Genomic DNA, 18,074 nt, shown 5'->3' on the forward strand with positions numbered 1-18,074 from the left:
TCCCAGGGAGAGAATAGATGAGAGCTATAAAAGAGTCACTAAACTTGGCAAAGCAGGACTTTCATATCCCTCTCTCTCCAAGTTTCATCCCTTTCTGAGTCTAACTTGGATGGTGACTGTGAACTTCAGTGTGGAGATTCATAGTCTTCTTCTGTGCTTCCAAGTGTGAGGTGGAGACCTTAGACCTGATTGGGAAATCTCTTCTGATTTAATAGTTCTCTCCAAATGAGCTGCACTGTTATCTCTACCATTTTTATTGTCAAGCCAGCTTGGAAGTCTGTGCAAGGCATCCATTACCCCTGAGAAAGCCAACGTATGGAGACAGCAGCTGATTCACAATGTTTCCTGTGTTAACTAAAGGCATTTTTCTTTTCATTCAGACCACGTGGCTTTAACTGAATTAATAAATCAAAGTTTATTTCCTTTGTTAATAGGCTGGGAGTCATCAGAGGTTGGGGAGGAAGTGGAGAGAGAGTACATTTCCCCAGCTGTCTTCAAAGGGACTACAGTGACCACCCCATCGGGCTAAGGTTCAGGTTCAAAAAGATGCCTATTTCCGTCTAAGTCCCTCCCATTTCTGAAAGTGAGCAAAGGGTCAACTGAGAATAAAGGTTCCAACAGAATGAGCTTTGAATCTGTTCTATTCAGTAATATTAACTATTTGACTTACATCCCAGAAAAAGCTCACCTTGAAATTGCCTCAAAGAAGACCCAAGTCCTGGTTAGCCACCAGCACAGCTTTGCGAAGCACAGACTTGGTTAGGCCAATCAAGTCCTCTGCTTTGACAAAAGTCAGCTGGGCATCTTAGCTTCTCTGTGACTTTTATTCTGGAGTAGGTACTAATACTAAAATACTAGGACTCTGTGAGATAAATTACATAGCTATTATGTGACCTCACACATGCTAAGAAATTCCTATACAGGAGGCACAGTTTCAAAACAGCAATACCAACTTAAAACTGCACAAGTGTTGTACTGGGGTATCGGCTGCAGAACCAGCACCGCCTCACCCCTGGATGGCGGGATGAGAGCATCCTTCATTATCTTTGCAGTTAGTGGTAAGACAGGTGGGACGGAGACTCTGGAATATAGAAATATGGGAATGTAATGTGCCCTTGGTGAATTGGCGACCTGGATAAGAACAGTACATGGAGGACAGAGGAAAGGCATGCATACAAGCCAAAACAATCGTGTGCATTAATGGCAGGAAGAAACTGAGAAGTCGGAGTAGATAAGGAGCTGATGTGCTGTCGGAAGTCCAGAGGAACTGCAAGTGGGGACCAGGGGGCCACATCAGAGTGAGAACTGAATTCACACAGAACCGTGGGCCCAGAAGCAAACGCCTAGAGAGAAGGGAGGTGGCACGGGACAAACCTACAGGCGTGATGTGAAGAAACGGTGTTAAGTTTTGGCAAGAGTCTGACTCTGAAATGCATGGCTAAGGAGTGATGCTAGAGGCTTCGTGAGAACACAGGCCATTCACTGTATGGTAAGGCTTCCACCTTCAGTGAGATGTGCAGGTAGGAATAGGGGCTTCGGCTACGAAGGGAAGGGTCTGGATATCGCGTGCTTGGAATCTTCCTCTTTATAGATTCTTCTCAGAACATGCTGAACTCAGTCCACAAAACACTGAGATGTTTTTAAGGGTTACAGGGTGGTTAAGACGATTTTCCCTGGTCCTTTCAAGACTAATATTTGCATGCCATTTGCAGAGGCTTTAATCATCGAGATATCTCCATTACATAGGAATTATTAGTCCCTGGTTACAGATGTGCATGCCGGATTTCTGGGAGATGAAGTGTTCTCTCTGGCCTTGAACGCAGTTTACTGACTGCGATTCGCATGCGTTTTCAACTGTGGCATGTTGCCTACAATATGTGAAGTATGCGTTTCTTCTCTTTTTATAAGTCCCTGCAAAGAACAAACACATGCCATGTATATCAAGAGAGAAATTGCTCCTGAAGTCTTCTCTCTCCGTGGCAGGGATTGTGGTGGCTTGAGCAAGCGGATGGCCCTCTGGTGGAGGGCAAGTGCTCTGGAGAATATTCTACTTTATTTTGTTTTTGTTTTTGTCTGGCACCATCTTTTCCTGGATCAGTCGTCTTCTCTGTTCATGGAGGACATTTAGGAACAAGATGTGTAGAGCCTGTACCTTCCTGAGAGCTGTCTTCACCTTCTCCATCTGTACTCTGTTTCTCTTTCTCTCTTTCCACGTCTACATGTATGTAGCCAGGTTCTCTGTGGTGCAGAGACGCCGAGTCTGGCGCGGGTCGCCCTGCGTGTCACCGGGCTGTGCAAACGTCACCACAGCCTATGCGTGCACTTGCGATTGATCTGAAGACATTCATGCAGGTTTTTAAAAATTGTCTCCACAATTATTTTATGTAGCATTCAAAGTTTTTATACCACTGAATGTGGAGAAAATCAGTTTGAAAGAAGCCTTTGGTCTTCAGCAGAGAGAATAGTACAAGTTGGAATACGGTCTCGTCGTGTTTATGGGTAGAACAGCTGGTGGTGATTCCTCGATCTACAATACGTAGAGGGATTTGCTTTCCATCCACAGCATTCCATTCTGATACGTATGTTGCAAATACTCTAAATTAACAGGAGGCCCGTCTCCGAAAACCGCATCTCACATTATTCCTACTGATATAGAACCTCTTCTGAATGCTTGTGTGTGGCTGCTGCCCCAGCTGCCGACTGCCCCACATTAGTTTCCGGGAGGTAGCCCCTGTGAGGGGTGGTGCTTTAGAACCCTGGCCGTCCTCAAGACCAAGCACTCACAGAAGCAGGCTGCTTCTCCTAAGTGCACGGCATATTCTTGGCACTAATTCTGTTCTCCCAGGACCATCCTCTCTATCCCGGATCTGGGCTTGGCCTGTAGCGAGTCCAATAGTTGACTAGAAATTTAAATTGGCAACCAACTCATCCTTATGCGACCCAGGTCTGTACCTCGTGTCTGGAAATTAATAGGGGAAAAAAAAATCAACCAATGATGAATATTCCTTTTTAGGATTTCACCCAATCCTGAACACTGAGAATGCTTTACAGAATTTGTTAGGGTCAGAATGTAAAAACAAACAGAATATGTTTCTCCAATCTCCCTCAGTTTGGGGTCAGAGAATAATGGACTGTCTTCTTACTTTATTTTTAGGATATGGTTCCCTAGTAACGTGGATGCCTCCTGAGACATGCTGCAGTTTATCTGCTCAGAGGAGGCTGGCTCAATAGCACCATTATATATTTATGTGGTTTCGTGGGGCAGTGAAGATCAATCGAGGTCTTTCCAGCCATGTGGCTCTGATGATGGCTTTGTTTTCCTGCTCCATTTATTATTTATTAAATACCTCTTTGTGGACAGCCCTGTCCTCAGTCTTGAATACAACTGAATGAGATGATTGTACAGGTCTCAGTGTAGCGACATCGCCATGGCATGCTGGTTTTTTATGGAAATGTGTTTAAAATGATAGAAGCTATGTCCATGAGAAACATTGTATTAGTACTCTCATGCTTCAAGATAATGCTGGAGCACAAATTCAATGTACTGCGTATCTTTACACCCTCTGGAAAGGCCCCAAATTGAATAAGAAACGCACACGTTTCACAGGAATGCTGAATGAGCCAGACCCAGCTGCAGTCCGTCTCGCTTTGTGGGCCGACCTGTCTCATAAACTATGGACATTGGATTCATTTCCTGGGGCTCTTTCCCCCACAGGGGGAGGGCATGGCGGTGGGTCTTCAGTGTGAAGGCTAGAATGCTAGAGTCCAACCCAAACAGACCGGCCGTGACCTTGTATAAACCACTGTGGGCTGGGTCTGTCAGGGTTCGAGACCCAGAAAGAGAGATTCAGAAACCGGAGAGCTTCCTGAATTGGCTCAAGTTCTTTCCCATGAGGAACTGGAGAGTTTGACAAGGGAAAGGAGACGTGTGCGAGGTCTGTGGGGGCGCTGGATTCCACCGGGTGCTCAGGTGCTCCCAGCAAAGCCTTCACCCTCAGTCATCCTCCCGCCTGCTCCCTGCGGGAAGGGAGGGAGCTTCGGCCCTTGTCCTCACTGAGATGATAGATTGGCGTGTGGCTTTGACAAGTTCAAGTTCACCAAGTGGTAGCTGGGGTCCTGAAGGCTCTTGTTGCTCTCTCGTGGCTACATGATTTAGAAGCGTCACGGACAGCTGGCGTTAACAACACATGAAGCGTGGTCAGACCTGGAAGTCGGAGGTCGCTGGTTCAGCTTTATGCACGCGCAGTATTGGTGCTGGCGGGAGGGGAGGGGGACGGGAAGATTGACAGTCTCACGTAGGTGACCTCGTCGGTCACTTGCGGCCTGAGTGGAGATGAGTCCCGCCGACGCTGTTTATTCTTCTCTGGCAACGGCTTCCCTAATGGCAGGGGCGTGTCCAGCACGTCCTCCATTCCCCATGGAGACAAGGCGGCCTCCCCCTGGTGCCATTTGTCCTTGTGAGTGTCTCCAGCAGGTTCTCCCCGGCGCCTTTGTTGCTATGGCTGCTCCTGAGTGCACACGAAATGCTAAAAATAAACTCCAAGTGAAACTTTCCAGCTGCCTAGAAAAGAGTTTTCTGCTCTCTTTGTACTTCCTTCCAATTGGCTCCCGGCGGATCTGCTCTGAGAAGCTGGATCTAATACAGATGCCACGCTCGGAACCAGCAGATGGGCTGGGGGTGGGGGGAAGCTTTCTAGGGTAAAGGCTGCCAGAGGAGTTCAAGAGCCCAGGCTCCGTGACCTTGCCTAACCGCGTGCCTCTGGGCAGACTGCATAATTTCTCAGGGTCTCAGTTGCTTTAAATGGAAAATGCAAGGAGCATCAAAGGAGCATTCTAATTCCGAAAGCATGCTTATGCCTTCTGACTGTCAGTTTTAAACATTTCTGCGTAGTCGGCAATCTCTTCCATCAAGGGGGGGGGGGAGCTTTGGCGCTGACCACCGTAACCTCCAATCATTGTGGAATGAAACTGAAAAACTATACTGCATGTGAAGTGACCTTGGAATTCACATGACAAAAATTACACACAGACACACAGACCCTGGTTTGCGCTGGTTTTCATTCATCCACTCCTTTCTTAGTTCTGCAAATGGCGGAGACTTTGCTGGGTGTTAGGACTGTCTACAGCGGGAACTGAGCTCGGTGCTCCAAAGAAAAGCAAGTGCTGGGAGCCTCGGAATCACATGAAGAGGACAGAGACTCGGGAATAAGGGGATATTAACATAAGAGGGATAAAATAAACATAAGATAGGTGTTTTCCAATGAGAAAAGATGTTTGTGTTAACTCTTAAATCAGAAAATAAAGGTATTCCATTCTCTGCCTGCAGTAGTTCTGACACTGTGCTAACTCCTTTTCTGAGTTACAGTAATTATATTGACCTGAGCTATAAGAAGAAAGGTAAAAAAAAACAAACCAAGGAGTAACAGGAAGTGTGTTCCCGAGTGACATGGAACTCTCACAGAGGCTTTGTTATGGAGCAATAATATTTAACACACACTAACTCCGGACTCAGTGATTCCACTGAAATCCTCATCAGGGCCTCCCTGGGCAGCAGCTGGTCACAGACAAGGAGCAGAGGCAGGAAAAGGTTCGCTAAGATTCGAGATGAGCAGATACTGTTTTCAGAATGTTACGCTGTCTCCTGGGTTTCCACGCTCTGTTTCCTCATGTGCGGGGAAAATTGCCATCGTTTTAGACAGGGTGCGAGAAATGCTCTTTTGTTATTAGCTGTCTGTAATTTTCACACGGGAAGCGTGCAGTGTGTTCTAAAATTAACTCCCCCGGACTTGGAAGTTCTTCCTAAATTACAAGGACCCAGGATAGTGCAGGAAGGGAGACGCGAGGCATTGTAAGAACACACACCTGAGAAAGGACGGCGCTTGGGGACCTCAGGGGCTTTCGAGCAAATTTAGAAACAGAGGATTCTTTAGCCCCTTTGAAAGGTATTCAAATAGAAGGTCATGCTTTGAAACGGGGAGAAACTGAAGTCTTCTGCCAGCTGCAGATAATGAGGCAGAGAAACGGCAGGAGAGAATGAGCGTTGGCATCTACGGTGTCTCGTAACCACAAACAAGCCAAGGCTTCCACCTGGCTTAGCTCAGAACCGGAGGGGAATGCCCCGATTTAATTTTGGGTCCATCCAGTTCGGGGACAGGCCAGTGATACTGCGTCCATCCTCCACAGGTCAGGGCCGAGGCCGGAACGCAGAGGAGCCGATGGGATGTGTGGGGCCCTGCGTGCCATGGGCAGAACTGAGCTCATTTACACGTGTAGATGCCTTCCTTCCAAAATGCCCAGCCTATGCAATTTCTGCTGCGGTGCTGAGACAAGGATGGAAGGAGGCACCAGGGTTACAACGTGAGTGTGTAGATGCACAGGGCAGCGGGGAGCTTAGCAGAGCGTGGACAAGCCACTGCTGGTCGGTACACACTTTGTGTCCCTGCCGGCATTGTACACTGTGGTGTAGGACAAAGTGGCAGGTGGCAGCATCGTGACCTTCAGAGGACAATTCATTAACCAGGTGATCCTTGCAAACCTCCTCTAAACTAGAACATGTCTGTTTGGAAAACAGCTGATTGACAGAGGACCTTCAATTCATTTTGTCAAAAAAAAATATTCACCGAGTCCCAAACTTATACAAGACATTGGATAGACCACATACTATAAAGATAAAGTCATTTATTTCCTTTTAAAGAACTTCAAGAAATGAATATGCCATCCATGACATCAGGCACGTTTTCAGCTGGGTTTTGTGAGGAGGGAAGAGCACGGTTGCAGAAGCGGCAGCCTTGGCCAAGGGAGATGGAGATGGCAGTGGACCTGGCCACACTGCCCTGAGCTGGGGAGAGGGCGGCGGGAGGGCAGGGAGGGGTGGGCATGGAGGTCAGACCTCAGCGGAGCATGGAGCACAGCCTAGAATGTGAAGCTGGAAGAGAAGGAGGTGCTGTTAGAATTTGAGAGCAGACAGGTGGCGAGACCAGAACTGTGCTCAGACTGAATCGGGTGAAGCAGTGCATCCAGGTGAGTTGCTCCAGTTCTTTCAAATAGACAAGCCTAGAGGGAAAGGCATAAAAATGATTCCATGTGCCCGCACTCGGGAGTAGACATAAGGGTTATCGGACACCCTGATGAGAGATTCACATGGGAACACGACTCCTCGCTAACACAGCAGGAGAGGATTCAGAGAACCTTCACACGCAGGCAGCCCCTTTTTCACGTGGGAGATCCTGCTGTCTGTCTGTGTGAACTAAGGTAGAATTTCCTTCTCATGCTCCTCGAAGTTGCACAGCTATTGCCTGGGGAAGATTGACCGGCCTCTCTGCAGCCCGTGCTTCCCAAGTATTAAAACTGAGCGTGCCGTTGCACCCTGAGGCGGTGGCCCAAGACCCGTTGGTGAGTAACCGATGTGTTTGTTTACAAAAGGGCAGCCGATATTGCCAGAGAGCCCCTCGTGTAGTCGACATTATCTTCCTAGGAAATTACAAAACCGTATCAAACCATATAAAAGTCATTCCTAATATCCCAACTGAGGACGGGATGGATTGGGAGGAAAGAGAGTGGAAGGGAAAAAGCCAATAAGGCGTTTATTGAACTAGTTCTAACGAGCGTGAGCAGGAGTGGGAACGCGCTGGCGGTGGAGATGGGGAGAAGCAAGGACGGCTCCAGAAGGGAGAGCAGAGGGAGGCGGGTGGGCGAGGGGAGAGCCCCATGGTGCTGGAGTTCGTCACTGGCAGGAAGGGGAGACGGGGCTAGGTCGGAGGGTGGGTGGCCACTGTTAAGCGCATTTGGCATGAAAGTGGTGGGAATCCATCCAACTTGATCCAGAGGCAAATGGGACGCTGGAGTTTGGGGAGAGGCCGGGCGGCAGAGAGGAATTTGGGAGATACCTCCAAAGAGACATTTGAGGCATTTGAGGACATACCCACGTTAGTCCTAGGGATATGGGGTTTTGCCAGTTTTTGAAGATATTAAATAGGTGGCGACAAACTCTACAGTTACATTTTTGTGCCTGGTAAACCCACCTGACTCTGCCCCTCACGCAAAGCCTCCTCCTCCCAAGCGGGACCCCTTGCAAAGTCGGTGCCCATCACGCTGATGGGCTGCCCCAGGGCCCTCCCACCCCTTCTCCTTTGCCACCCCAGGCTGCCGCAGTGGCAGATGGGCCAGCGCTCCTCCCCTCTTCTGCTGGAGACACACCTGGACCCAGGGCTCGAGGGCAGGCTGACCGGCGTCTTTCCTCGTCCTCTTCACCCTGCCTTGCACACACACACGTCACGCCTGGGGCAGCACAGCTGTCCTCTTCCATGGGGACCACGAGCACGAGGGGAAAGGACGAGAGATGTTCAGAGACACTTCCCGATAGGGCCGAGCCTGCTCGCCAGCGTCGCAGCCCCTACCTCCCGTTTTCCCGGGGTGCCAGCCAAGCACACCCCTGTCCACACGAGCCACTCCACACGGGTCCCCGGCCACTTGGAACCAAACACATCTGCAACCCAGGCGCTCCACCCCCACTTTGGGGGAGACGCGGAAGGCCACGCTCCAGCTTTCCGTTGCTGTGTAACAACCCACCTCAAAGCCTAGTGTCCTAAACAGGGACAACCCCCATTTATTTTGCTCACAGATCCATGATTTAGACAATGCACAGCAGGGATGGCTTGTCTCTGTCCCCACGGGTGTCAGCTGGAGAGGCTCCGTCAGCGACTGAAGAACGCAGTTCAGGTTGGTTCACTCACGTAACTAGTTTGCCTGGGCACGTTCCTGGGCAACACTGGGGTCCAACACCAGTGGCCTGTGTTCCCCTCCATGTGGGACTCTCTGCAGCTGCCTGGGCATCCCCCCAGCAGGGCAGCTGAATTCCAAGTGCAAGTGCAACAAGAGAAGGGGCAAGTGTGTGGCATTCTTACCCTCTAGCCTCCAATGTCACATGGTATGCCTTCCACCATACCCCGTGGGCCCAGGGAGACACAAACCCCTGCCTAAGTTCAAGGGTATGAACACCATCTCCTGACAGGGCACAGCAAGGTCCTCGCACAGGTAGGAGGAAGGATACTGCCGTAGCCACCTTCGCAAAGGTATAATCTGCTAGCGGGTGTCTTGTACTCTCAGCTGGCCATGCGTGCTGCTCCTTCTATTGTTGCCCCCTGTGATTCTGTGTGCTCACCGACATTACAGAAAAGAGTTGAGTAAATCAAAATTGGACTTTTGATTTATTGCAAAAACCCTGCTAGAATGCTCAAATAAGAGAAGTCTCAGGGGACCCACAGTTTACCCATCCTCCCTGTGAGGTGTTAACCAGGTGTCCCAAGACCTGTCTTGATACACCAAATACTCTTTGGAAAGTCACAGTTAAGTCACATTCAGTTAAAGGTGTCCTCTCTGAGCTGGCGGGGTCCGGGGGGCTAAGTGCATTTTCTTTGCCCCCAGCCAAGTACGGAAACTCCACTGTGTGGGCAAGAATTAAAGGAGAGTGTGTGTGTGAGTGTGTGTGTGCGTGTTAGGGGCTCTTTGGTGAGTAGGGAGCTTGGAACATTTCTCAGAGCTGCCTCACAAGAGAGCAAAAATAATATCCCTTGGTCCCAGAGAGAAGCACAATTGCCATTAATAGTTCTCTTTAAATAAAGCCCTCTTGTGTCAGAAAATATAAGAGGATACTTTGCTGGTCGGTCGCAGTCTGTTCCCAGGCCCACCCCTGCCCTTGCCCTGCACGGCTCTAGGGCAGGAAACTACATTTCCCAGACTCCCCTGCCTGCTGAGGGCCCTAGTGGACGGTTAGAGAAGGAGAGGGAAGGAGAAGCCAAGGTCACTCTTCCCCTCCCTTCTTCCTCTGCTGCCTGGCATGTCTGTGTCTCCCCCTGTGGCAGTCTGCTTCTGTCACGGCCTCCAAGGACCCTGCTCTCCTGGTGCGCATGCTTTGGTGTCATCCCAAGGACCCTGCTCTCCTGGTGCACATGCTTTGGTGTCATCCCTTCCCCTGGAGTGCAAGCCAGACACACCCTAATGAATATCACCTGGCAGGGATGACGGGATGTCAGGTCTGCAGTGAGGTGAGAACAAGACAGTGACTTCTGTCCTGTTCACACTCTCGCCCTGTCTCCTGCTGGCTCCGGTGAAGCCAGCTGCTGACACTATGGGCAGGAAACCCAGACAACCTCTGCCCCACAGCTGCGAGGAGCCGCGTCCTGCCAGCGGTGGAGGACGTTGGCCTTTGGATGACAGCAGCCCCAGCCAGCACTGACATTACCCTTGAGACAGCCTGAGCCCGGGGCCCCCCCGCCAGGCTGTGCCTGGACCCCTCGCCCACAGAAACTCTAAGACCACGCATGTGGTTTCAAGCCCCAGGATTTGGGGTGATTTGTTACTCACCCACAGATGACGTATACCCAGGGCTCCAGCTTCCAGCAGCCACGCCTGCCTCTGTTGGCCGCACTTGGGCCCCGGCCTGGGCACTGGTGACCTGACCCCTGTCTCTCTAGCTCTACAGCGGGTGTGGCTGCCTGCTCTCACCGACTGCTATGCCGCCTCACTGTTTGGGTGTTTTAGACCCCTTATCACTTGTACATGATCTCACCTGGCGTACTTTTTGTTCTGCTACGTGCATCCTCAATGAAAAACCTACGGCTCACAAATTGGGGAAAGTGTCTCTCTTTCGTGTCCATCAGGCTTTTTCTCTCCCTGTCAAAGTCAAGAGTCCTGAGGGTGAGGGGCTCTAGGGTTTGCACCCCAGTAGCAGTGAGTCCTGCAGGGTCCGGCCCTAGAATTCTGCAGCCAGGGGCAGAGAAACAAGCTAGGCTGTCACGCCAAATTTCGTATCTGTTTCTTACAGATCCGAAATTCATATCATTGATACGAATGATACAAATTTCATATCATTGTGTGATCTGTTTCTTCAAGGGGGCCCCCACATTTATTTCAGCTTCTTTTCCCACAAACCGGGGTCTGCTGCTTCCTGATTCAAACACATCGGACACACACACCAAAGTCCCTCGAGGCCTTAAAACACTCCTTCAAGCCCATTAAAACAGCCCTTCCATTAGAAAACCAAAACCTAGAATCAATGTTTTACTGCCACTTGCCCGAAGCTGTTTTTCTCCTCTTATCACAAGGCTCCCCATTTCTGTTTGCACTGGAGCCGGCCTTAGGAAGAGGCGGCCTGCAACGCCATAAAGATAACCAGGGCTGACCTTTGTGGTAGAGCTGATAAACTCCCAGACTGTAGCTCCTCGTTCTCCTCGGACGACCAGACGCGTGGGCCTTTGCTCGCAGAAGGGGGGCCGTAAATCTTCCCTCACCGGCCACGTACCAGGTATTAGTCCTTATCACATGCCTCCCCTCCCGGCAGAGGCTGGCAGCTAATGTGGGAGGAATGAGAGTCGAAACCGTGTGGAGAGAAGGGGAAGTCGCTATAGAAGACATTCCTACAAGGCAGTCATTTTATTAGTGACAGACAAGGCGGGGAGGAGCTGTGATTCTTAAGAGCCCACTTCTCTAAAAAAAAAGTATTCTTGCTCAGGCACAGTCAGCGGGAGACCGACACGGAGCCATATGGATGGAGAAGTAATGAAAAGACACATGGTGCCCTGGCTGGCGTAGCTCAGTGGATTGAGCGCAGGCTGGGAACCAAAGCACCGCAGGTTCGATTCCCAGTCAGGGCACATGCCTGGGTTGCAGGCCACAGCCCCCAGCAACTGCACATCGATGTTTTTCTCTCTCTCTCTTTCTCCCTCCCTTCCCTCTCTAAAAATAAATAAATAAAATCTAAAAAAAAAAGACACATGGCTGCCCAGTCACATTGTTTAAATTATTTTAATGTATTGATTTGAGAGAGGGGGAGAGACAGAAACACTGATTTGTTGTTCCACTTATTTATACATGCACTGGTTGATTCTCGTATGTGCCCAGACCAGGGATCGAACCTGCAACTTTGGTGTATCCAGATGATGCTTCAACCAACAGAGCTGCCCAGCCGGGCCCAGTAAAATGTTTTAAGGAGGAGAATATTTTTAAAAACTTAAAAAACCCAACAACAAAATGCCAACAACAAAGGTTTTTGCCAGTGTCCAATTGCAGCAAGCAAGACCAAAAGACCTTTACAATTCTCTTTCTGACTTGCACATTCTGTAATCTGGGTTGACGCCATCGCTTAGAAATTGTTTCCACTCCACTCAACCGACCTTCAAAATGAAATAAAAATGATGGCATATTCTAGCTGTAACTGCCTTAATTTGTCAAAAGCAGCAAGTTTCAAAGAGGCAAATGCAACTCTTTTTGAATCATTGGCTTTTACGAGAAACATCCTGCCTTCCATATGCTTTTATCGGAACAAACGCAGAGGCGCGACCAATTATATTTAGAAGGTGGCGCTGGGTCAAAGACTCTCCAATGGAGCAGAAGCCTCTCCCCAGGCACAGCGGCTTCTGCTCACCTGCAGGACTGCGCTTGCCCATGACTTTGTCAGAGGCTCCTGCAAGGTTCAAGAGCAAGAGGATCTCAGCGATGATTAATTCTCTCTCCACAGCTGGCAGCCAAACAAATTGAGGTGCTCCGTTTTGGAGTGAAGTCCCTAAGCCCCACAGCCAGTCTGCGGCAGAGCCAGGCTCCACCTTGTACCACCTGGCTCCCCGGGCCATGGGAGGAGATAATTGCATGTCATCGCCGGGCCAATACGATACTTACACGTAAGACGGACCCAATGGCTCCATCTCCTCTTAGAGGCAAATCTGGGGCTCCACGTAGGAGCGTCTCAGTCGTCAAGGTTTTGGTGCAGGACCTGTCTTACCTGAATGATGAATGGTCTGTCCCGAAGGGCAATAGTCGTGGGAGTGAAAATGGTCACAGGTGAATCACCAGGTTGCAACAAAGATGAATAATTTTTTTCACATCCTCCCAAGCTAGAAGCCAGATTTGCAGTCTACTTCTGTGCTTTTTTTTTTAAAGTAGCCTTTTCTATTTGCCTACTTACAAAGAGGAGGAACTTTTTTTCCACAGCAGCTACAAAAGTAATATAGCATTATGCTTTGATATAATAGCTTATTTCCTTTGGAGAGAGCCAGGAAGGCTTGGTGAGCCAAGTTGTATGCTCTGAAGGAGGGCGGAAAAGCAGGTAGAAGTTCCACAAGTGCACAGCAGTGGAACCTGCCCACAATAGTGGGAACGGCATCTCCAGTCTCTCGCTAAAATAGGATTTCCCAATAAAGTTCAATACTCTATTAGTACAAGTGCTGACTGAACATTTCAAGGTCAAGTGGTTATGCTAAGATTGTTTTTTAATGAAAAAAATGCTTGTTCAGGTTGAAATCGCTGCATGGATCATATGGTATTTAAAAATGTAAAAAGGGTTGAAAATTATGTCCATGTCATGGAGATGGGCTTATGTTCTATTCAGAAGCTCTGACCTTTACACTTCCGCACATCCGTCAATTAGAGTTAATTTGTCTTGCTCATCTTTACAGTTGGACTGTGAAAATGTATGAAATAATAAAGCAATAAAAAAAAGATGTAACCCTTAATGGAACAACAATTGCAGGTAAAAAGACCAACGTAAAATCTTTAGGTAGTACAGGAAATGTCAATTTAGGGTCAGGAGATTTCATCTTCAGAAGTAAAAAAAAAAAATTCTTTTTGCATTATCTCTAAACTGGAAAATACTTCACTGAATTCGGTTCAAAAATAACCTTGATACCTGGCTGGTATGGCTCAGTGGACTGAGTACTGGCCTGCAAACCAAAAGGTCACTGGTTCAATTCCCAGTCAGGGCACATGCCTGGGTTCCAAGCCAGGTCCCTAGTTGGGGTACGTGAGAGGCAGACACACACTGATATTTCTCTTCCTCTCCTTCTCCCTCCCTTCCCCTCTGTCTAAAAATAAATAAATAAAATCTTTCAAAAAAAAAGCCTTGATGTACAGTAACCTTGAGCTGAGGCCAGTGGAAAAGTTAAAATATAGGGGAACATTGCCTTTATCAGCATTAGGGAGTGAATAGGTGAAAACTGGAGAAAACTGACAGCTAAAAAGGAATGAGAGAAAGGCATGTTAATCCAAAACAGGCTTATTCCCGGCCTGGCTGATATCTGGCATTCTTGGGGGCTGACTTTCGAGCTGACTTTAGCTTCCTATCCCTTCTCCTCCTTCTCCCTCCCCTCCTTCTCCTCTTCCTCTTCCTCCTTCTCTGCCTCCTCCTCCTCCTTCTCCTTTTTAAATCCTGACCTGAGAATATGTCCACTGAGTTTTTAGAGAGAGAAGAAAGGAGAGAGAGAGAAAGAGAGATGTGAGAGAGAAACATCTGTGGGTTGGGGATCGAACCCACAGCTTTTTGGTGCACGGGACAACGCTCCAACCAACTGAGCCACCCAGCCAGGGCTCAGATCCCTTCTTGACTGCTGGCATGAGTTCCAGTCCTAGCAACAATCTTATGCTTGCTAAAGATTTATTCATCTACTTATTATCTCTTCCACCACAGACTGAGCTCTGATTTATCTTTGAGACCACAGTGCCTAGCGCGATGTTTGGCGTGTGCCCAGAACATCTGACGGCTTGGGGGATGAATGGATAGGTGGGTGAATGGAAGAAAATGAATGAATAAGCATTTATCCCAGTGTGTTTTACATCCTTGTCACACGCCCCGTACTGTTTTGGAGTTTGACATTCCCAAGCTACTTGTGAACCAGTCTCAACTCTCGGATGGGCCTCCGGCAGTACAGCCCCCTCTCCCCGAAGAGGGCGTGCAGGATGCAGTAAGAGGCCAGTGTGTACGTGTTTGTTGCATGACAATGCTACAGAGATTCTCCGATCTCCAAATGGCATGTAGGAAACCACGATTACTGGTGTTACTTTACAGAAAAGAGGGAAAACAGTGATCGGAACAATGAGCTCAGTGCTTACACTGTAGTTCTACAGGGTTGTTCTCCTCTCTGTCTCCTCCCCGCCCACCCCCTCTACCCCATACACAGTGACTGCATCTCCACAGAGTCTCTCCTTATGCCCATGAATTGGGAGTAAAGTGCCAGCAAATTTGATTTTGTCATTCCTCTCAGATAACCAGTCAATTTTCCAGGTGGGAATAGTAAAGATGGTAATTGTACGCTGTCAGTCTTGTCCGGATGGGTCCTCCCTCACTAGTGGTTTCCCGCTGCTGAACCACCGAAAGCACGGAAGAACTGGAACAAGACAAATGATATGCAGTGTGGTGTATTCTTCGAACTAACAGGACCCCCTGTTTGAAGGGCACCATTCATTTGTATAAAATATGTAGATAGACATAAACAACATAGTTATAATATTTTTCTTTGGGGTTCAGCTTTATCCAGAGAGTATATTGAGCAATAGTCATTGGAAGGAATGGTAATACATGACTTTGCTGCATATCTTGAGCACTTGACCTTGGCTGCTGGATGTTGCATGACACCTGGACTGCTGCAAAAAGCTTCAGGTGTCATTTATGTCCCCTTCCTGGAGAATGTAGGCCACCAGGGCTGGTCCTCATTGGGTAATTACTGGACAATCGGAAACAGACTTGACCAGCATGCTAACAGAAAAAAAGCGTGTCTGAGACCATGTTGCTTTGTGTTTCACCTTCTATGACTTGTCTTTGGGGCAGAAACAGTCGTATGTTGTGACTGATGACTTGTGGTCTTGCGTGGAGGAGAGGTGTGGGTAATGAATGTAAGTGGGGGACCCTGAAGCAGTTGCGTTTTGTTATTAGAGCAGAGCCGGAGAGATCACTTAGTCATAATTACTGTGCACCTCCGACACTCACCCCTCTCATCTTCCCTAATTTTCTGTGGGAAACAGCTGGGTAGAGAGTGGGGGAAATGGATGTAATGGAGAAATGGCCATGTTTAAAATACAGCAAGATCGTGGGGGAAATGGGGATTCTGGCCCTCAGTACTCAAGAGACAAAAACCCCATTTGTGTTTCTCAGGTTTTACACCCTCAGAGGTGCAAACACGTGTGAGCACAGCCTCCCTCTGTGCTACACTCTCAGGAAAGTGTCATGCACGTACAACCGTCCTCAAAGCTCCTTGAACAGAGTCCAAGTTGCTCAGAGGTTTATCTCCATATCTTATCAAATGTGGTAAGAGAAATGAGACATCGATTGTACCTATTACAGTAATAACAAAGACTTTGAGATAGGATCTATAAAACCTGGCAACACACACACTCACTTTGAACTCAACCACGGATTCCCCAGACTGGCTTCAGGTGCAGAGGGGCCCTGCCCCGAGCAATCACTGGTCTCTTTTTGGCTCCCATCTCTTGTCCAGAATACCTGCTCTCTACAAGATTATTGGCTGGCTCACACATTTCTGGGCAAGTTTAGGGGCCGAGTCTCAAGTGCACAAGCCACGTCCCTCTGTGGCTTCCACCACCTACATCACGGCTCTGGGGCTGCTGCAGCCAGTAGGAGCTGCAGCTCCCATTACTGACCAATAAAGCCACGCCCACCATCTGCACTCCACCAGCCTCTCCCGCCCTCTTCCTCCCTGCGCCAGGCCCCTGGCAGCCCTGCTGCTGCTCCTGCCACCTCCTGCAGGGCACAGCCACAGTTGTGCCAGTGCTGTTGGCAGATCTGGGCTGAATGTGGGGACACTCTTGCTATAGTGGGTCACATTGTAACAGAAGAAAACAAATGCAACTTGCTACATCCTAGTGCCACACTGGGTTGCAATGGGTACTTTTAAAGTATGGCCCCATTTCTCCCTCCAGGTAGATGGGGGCAGGGTCCAAGATGAACTGAGATGAGTGGTAGCTGTCATTCGGTCCTTTCCTCAGCTCTGAGGTCCTGTAAGTGGCCAGAGGTGTCCTTTTTCCCTGGAACGAATTGGTTCCCTGTTGCCTGTTTGACCCCCTGCAGGGCAATCAACTGCCACTCTGTCCATCATCTCCCCACTCACCAGATGCACAGTGGAGGCCTGTCTGGTGCTGAGGATGGGACCTTTGATAAAATCGGTTAGGAATTCAGATGTAGATCAGGCTTGAAGGAATGTTTCATGGGGCAGGTGATCAAAGCCACCAAATGCTTTCTGCCTTCACAGAGTTTCCATCCTAGTGGGAGAGACAGAGGCCACACACACACACACACACACACGCAGGAGGAGGTTGGTTCAGGGTGCCACGAGGAGACATGGAGGCGACCTCACCCAGTGCAGGGATCAGAGAGGGCCTTCCTGGGGGAGATCTCGGACCCCTGAAGGATGAGCGGCGGTGAGCTGATGAAGGCAGGAAGAGAGCGAGTTTGGGGCAGACAGAGAAGTCTGTGCAGAGGCTCAGAGGTGAAGTGGGAGGAACAGCATGAACGGGAAGGGTTTTGGTTACCAACTGGCTGGGCGAGAGGGAGCAAGGCTGGGGAGGCAGGAAGGCCCCGATGGAGGATATAAAGTTTTTATCTTGGGGCCCCTGGCAGCCTCTGATGGGGTTGAAGCAAGGGAGGGGGGCGGCTGGCTTTGTGGGGATGGAAGACTGCAGTGGGGTGGGTGGATTAGAGAAAAACTAGGCAGGAGACAGGAAGACAGACCATTTAGTAGGCTGTTGCTACCGTCTTGGCAAGATGATGGTTCGGGAAGGGTGAGGAAGAGTAGATACAGGCAAGAGATAGTTAGGAAGGAGGTAGTGTTAAAAGACGCTCACTGATGGGATGAGAGAAGGAAGAGTTAATGAGAACTCTGTGTTTCTGATGGGACAGACACATGGGTGGTGGTGCCGTTACTGAAACAGGGATCATCGGAAAAAGAAGGAGTTTGGGAAGGCTGTGTTTGAGCTGCCGTTGAGGTGCCCAGGTTGAGATGCCAGGGCTGCCTGTATTGGGGTCAGGGGTGAGCGGCACACAGCTAGAATTATGAACACTGGGAGGATGAGACTTCCTGGGAGGCGGGGAGAAGGAGGAGGTAATCCCGAGGAGCTCGGCAGGTGAATGAAGGAGCTTCGGGAGGAGAGGGGAGGGCGGAGAGATAAGAGGGGCTTCTGGGGAGGAGAGCCCCTGGGGCGAAGAGAAGTGTGTGTGCCAAGAAGCGGGAATGTGGTCTGCAGTGGCCAGTATTCCCTCGAGATCCGGGAAGCTTGTGTAGCCGGATCTTGGAAGG

This window comes from Phyllostomus discolor, chromosome 15 (genome assembly GCF_004126475.2).
Source record: "Phyllostomus discolor isolate MPI-MPIP mPhyDis1 chromosome 15, mPhyDis1.pri.v3, whole genome shotgun sequence".
Lineage (NCBI taxonomy): Eukaryota > Metazoa > Chordata > Mammalia > Chiroptera > Phyllostomidae > Phyllostomus > Phyllostomus discolor.